Consider the following 6,000-nt stretch of genomic DNA (forward strand, 5'->3'; position numbering starts at 1 on the left):
ATCATTGTTGAAATATGCTGTCCAAGGCCACCTTCCTGAGTTTACTTACAAATACACTACAAAAAAGATTAATTATTTGTGGGGGTTTTTATTGTCAAGTATGTTCTACATCAGGTAGAAAGAGCTCATTTGAAAATGTCTAACCCAATTTAAACTTAATAAATTATGGCTAGTTTGATATAAACACTAAAATAAAGTTATTTCTTTAAAGACACTCATTTGCTCTAAGGTTGATACAAGCAGACCCCATTTCATCTCTCCAAGTGGGCCCACAAATTTGGCAACATATTTTATATTTTCTAAAAACGTTGAAGAATAACTCAGTGAATAAAAAATTCGCACAAAATATACATTTTATATTCTGGTACATATGCAGAACACATATAAAACAACACATTATGTCTAATTTTAAGTCCTAACAATCAGGGCTTAGCAGAAAATGACAGACAGCAGAAAATAACAGCTGGTAAAAAGTCTTAAAACTACTCCTAAAAGTTACATATTTCCAAAACATTACTTGAGTAAAGATAATTAGTTACCACCCACCTTTGGATGAAGCTTTTATATTTTTTGTGACAAATAAAATAGTTGTTTCAAAAAATAAAAACTTTCTCTCACTTTCTCCACTTCCTGCTGAAGGTAGTTTCCTTTCTTGCTGATCTCCAATATCACACAACAGACTAATTAACTATAAACTATTAATTTTTAAAATGTCTTTACCTCCAAAGGCCCTGAAAACTAAGTGTCTTGAAAAACATAATTAAATCCACTTAATTCATTCAAAGTCAACATTGTAACATCACAATGCACCTATAAGTTCTTGAGCTACTTCTATTACATTTTAGCAAAACCTTGACCAAAGTCAAGTTGCATCCGCTCATCTTTTTCAGGCAAATATAATGTTGGATTTTATACTGTACCACTTAAGAAAATCTTGACTCAAAAGTATTTCACGAGTGAGCTTAGTTGTACAAATCCCAAAGGCGCTGCAAGGAGTTTGCTTAAAGCTGTGACTCATGCTTAGTCATTGTTGGCTTGTTTAGCTAATGACTAAAAGTTTTCTATCGTGGTGATGTGACTGTCAGTTTCCCCTTTACTGTGCAAAAAAAGTTGAGTTGTTCAGAGTACTTCTGTCATCTACCCTTTAATCCACCTCTGTCTCTACGAATCTAAAGCATTCTGACTTTACGTTCTCTCTCCTTTCCTGTTTAAACAGAAGTCTATGCGCACAAGATGTGAAGAGAAAGAAGTCATCCCCATCTGGCATGCCTTTGGCTTCAACTCCTTCTACAGAATAAACTTGGTTTACCAGAAAAGTTTAAATAATAAAAACCCTTCATGATAAATTTTTCTTAACAAGGCTCAAAGTTACTTCATTAAAAAAATAATTTTAAATCCATTTAAAACTCAGTGCCTTGCAGGAGTTTTTACAACCACTTTACTTTTTCAGATCTTCTTAGTTTGACCACAAATCTGTATGCATTTTGAGAATTTTATGTAATAGACCATGGATGGATGAAGGTTTTGTGAAATAAAAATAGTAAGATTTTAATTACCCATCCTTTAGAGTGTTTTCACTCCTGATAGTCCAGTAGACATGCTTCGACTGGGGACAAAGTTGCAACTTTTATTAGATTTTGAGCTTCTGCAGTTTTGCTTCCATCCTGCACTGTGGCAAACCAACCAACCCCTTTGAAAAACCTGTTCACCTCCTTGTCTGTGGTGGTGCTGCACTACTGAAGGACACTAAACGAAACATCTGAAGAAGATGTGAGCAACTTCACGAAATGTAAACAAAAATGGAGTAGCATCAGATTTTAGCAGTTGTAGGATTTCTCTTTTGTCATTGGGAAAAGATCACAAGCCATTTCTCCCACCAAGACTAGACCAGCACATTTGTTTTGGTTGTATTTACCCAGAAACCCGTGTGCCATAGTCCTCTTACCGCTTTTGGAGGGATCTCCAGTTCACTTCAACCGAACCGAGACCTAGGTTTTTAGGTGGACGAGAGTTAACTTTTTTGAGCCACATCAGAGTTTGATTGACACCTCCCCAAGTCTAGACAAACAAACTAAAGTTTGATTAAAGCAGACAAACCTAAATCCAGTTGAGAATACCTCGTGATTCATCCTGATATTTACCTATTTTGCAAAGATGAGTGGATATCCAAAGTCCTGACTGAGAGGGGTTTGGAACATTTGGAAAACCATCTACCCTTTCCGTTCCATTTTAAGTTGGCAAATCCCTGAAAATCCTCATTAAATTCATAGACTTTTATGCTCATAACTTGAGAAAACAAGAACAATTTCAAGGCTTACTAACAACTTCAAACGGGGCTGTACTTTCACAGACGTTGTGTATATTTGGATGTTGTTTGGTTTGTAATCCTGCTGGTTTCAGACTAATATCCCTCTGATGCCCCCAAAATGTATTATGCATTTGCTTAGGTGTTTTGATGTGGGGCATGAATGAGCTGCCAGGCATCTCATCTGGAGCCTCAGGTAAAAAAAAAGAAGATGTCTGCTACTTATCCCCTGCAGAGCTCCGTTATAACGATCAATACCATTAAATTCCACTCCAAATCAAAGTATTCTGTGGCTGTGTGAGAGAGAAAGATACATTTAGAGGCTTTCTCGCACACACACACAAACTCTCCCATGTCCACAAATCATCCTTGAATAATGCTGTATATGTGTGATTTATTTTTAATGTTTGGGCTTTGGTGCGATGTGATTCACAGACACTTGGCTTCAAGGAGCCCGTCAGCTCCAGGTTGCGGGCTCTTGTAGAGATGCCGCCTCTCTTGTCACCACCTTTGATCGTGATATGCATATTTCATGGCCAATGTAATGTCAATGAGTCCTGGACTAATCCACCTCAGAGCCACTGGGAGCACACCCAATGATAAGGGTGAGTGAACTCAAACAGACTGAGATAAATATTGTATTTTACGAGAAGAGGAGAGAAAGATGCGATGGAGCCGAGGGACGCCAAGTCAGCGGGCGGGTGGGAGCCAGGGGGGGGGCAAGATAGCAGGAGGGACTGGCAGAAAGAGAGGCATTTGAAGACGGAGACAAAGAAGCAAAGACATGGAGATGGACCGATAGGAGGGGGAAGAAAAAAAAGAAAGAAAGAGGGCTTTGGTTACTGCAGGCCAAATCTTGGCGTCAAGAGACACAGAACACTGGTTGAGCCGAATTTCTGTCGAGTTTACACATTCCCTGCTGCGTTGACCCTAAAAACATACAGTATTCAGGTCACCAGCAGCTTGTTTCAGATACCTTACGGGCTAATCTCAGATCCATGCATCATTAAAGCCATGTGATCTCTTCGAGGAGAACTGAAGTTTAATTTAAAGGAATATTTATTTTATTTTTCAATCTGATGCATGTTTTAATGGCTGTACATGATCACAAATACGCTCTCTCGCTAAGAGATTGCACATTTTCCAGTATGGCCATGAAGAGCAGGTCCAAAAACAGTCCTGGTGAGTTGACAAACGACTCAAACGACATACAAGGAAACAGCAGGGGGAATGTTGGGACCCGATCTCAATCACAGGCCGGCAGGAGATGAAGCCTGCTATATATGAAGGTCATGTTCACATACACACAGACCCGTTCTAGTTTAAACAAAGAATCAGATGCACATGATGGACTTATTTCACGTTCAGCCCTCTATGACAGGAATTCTATATCTACATCCTGTTCTAAACTGCGGAAACAAAAAAAAATTAGGAGTGTGGAATAGATAGAAGAGGGATCCATAGTAAACTATAAATACTAATTCATCTTCTATTAGTTACAGAATGGCATAAATAGAGGCCCATCTGTGATCTTGTCAAGGGCCCAGACAAGATTGTTGGCTGTGCTGGGTGCATGTAAGTATTAGGGACGGGACTGTATGGTGTTAATGTTATTTATTACATAGATCTTAACACACTGGTCATTTTAACATATTTTGTTTTACAAACAAAAGCTCCGACCGGAACCCTTGTGTTCTTGTGTTTCTGGTATGCCCATAAATCTGACGCACAAGCGACATCCACACACAACAGGATGACAAAGCTGCCTCTCTCGGCCCACTGGAGTTCACGTTTGCTTCATAAAACGATCTGGTGAGACGTTGGAAAAGAGTATTGTGTGTAAGTAGTGCTAAAAGGAGTTAGCCTATCACTAAAGCTATTCAAGCCTAGAACAGCATCTTGATGTAAAACCTGTTGAACTCTGCTTCATGTAGCTGGACTCTCCTCTTACTTTCCAATGGTGAAAGGCGATCATTGGGTTGCCCTGCTCTGTGATGTCAAATCCCCGGTGTTTCTTTATTCTTAGAATCTTTTTGGCACTAGTTACCTTTATTTGACTGAAATGCAACAGGAAAGGGGTTAGAGAGAATGGAGGAAGGACGTGTGGCAAAGGAATCGAGGATTGGAGTCGAACTTTGCATGACTTTGTCAAGGTCTGTACCCTACAGGGGGCGTCTGCTCTAATCACAGCGCAACACGATGCCCCGTATGTAGAGTGTTACCCTCAATATGGTCCTGTGGGTGAAGCAGTCCCTGGAAATAGAACCCTCAAATCCTCAACTACTACATCTTGCAGGGTTCTAGATCGTCCATATGTGATATTGTGACCCTGTTTTGATTCCTGAAATATCGCAATAACTTCTGCACCATATTCTTCAAGAGATTTGTTTGTATAATTATTCCACTCTAAAGAAAGACGGCTTCAGTTGAATCACTGGAGGCAACAAATTGGTCTGACATTCATGCCCGTAATAAGTGCATCTATGTAGACATACAGTGTTCTGAGTCCGTCTCAACCACAGTTCCTCTCCCTCTCTTGCTTATCAATTTCTCCCTTGCCTCAAGCTCAGAGCATCTCAGAAAGACACTCTGACAGAAACTGTGTGTGGATTTTTACCTCATGGTGTCTTGTCCGATGCCTTTCCACGAGCTCTTTAGAGGTGATGTGACGCCACAGAAATGATTACAGGGTCCTCCATCCTCCAGGCAGGGAAGGGATGAGGTTATGTGTTAATTCACAGAGAGGGGTTGTATTTCATGTCCAATGATTACCCTTCTTAGGACTAATTATGTCCCTAGGGACAACTGCACTTCTCTTCTGCTCTTTGTACAAAACCTTAACCATCTCTACCGATTCTTCCCTTTTCCACTCGACTGCCCTACTACCTCCACTTTAATTCTCTCTTTCTTCGGTAACAGACTCACTAGATATCTTTTTTTTCCCTTCAGTGGGCTTTCCTTAAGTAACCCAAATCATCCTGAACCGTCCACAGTCGTGTGCATGAGAAAGTGAAACAGAGATATGGCCAGGCAGACAATTGGGTGAAGCATAACAGATTTTTTTTTAGCAATAAAGCAGAAGGAAAAGAGACCAAAAGACAGACAGGTAGAGAAAAAGAAATGATTTCCACTTCACTGAAACCCTTCTCCCTTGATTGTGCATCAATCGTTGGCTATCTCTCTGCTGCAGATGGACGTAAAGGGAACCCGATTCCAAGTCAGTCTGAAATCTGAATAAAACATGCTCTCTGCTTTACAGTTCAAGGCCACTATAAAGGCAAACAGGCCCCTCTAAACTTGTAGAAGTGGGGCTCCTACTCAACAGATGCCAGTCTGGCATGCTGCTATGAGTAATGGGAGTGCGATGGTGATCAGCGAGAGAGCAAACACGACACCTCTAGGGACAGAAACTGTGTTCTACTTTCATAGAAATAACAAAAAAAAAACACTTGGATTCAGGTTTGATGAATGAGGTTTAGTGGGTTTTCAAAGGAAAGAAAAAAAAAACTTTGTTCTACTTTTTATTAAAATGTAACTTGATTGTGCAAAAGCAGTAAGCGATTTATTGGTGAGATGATTGTGGTACGGACTTGGTAATTATAGCGAGTGCAATCTATTTATAGAGCTAAACAAAAAGCTTAATCACAAAAAAAACATTAAAAAATATGGGCGAATATAAATAAAACTATGCAGCA

Source organism: Poecilia mexicana, unplaced genomic scaffold (genome assembly GCF_051168715.1).
Source record: "Poecilia mexicana isolate PSO_F unplaced genomic scaffold, ASM5116871v1 scaffold_3, whole genome shotgun sequence".
NCBI classification, from domain to species: domain Eukaryota; kingdom Metazoa; phylum Chordata; class Actinopteri; order Cyprinodontiformes; family Poeciliidae; genus Poecilia; species Poecilia mexicana.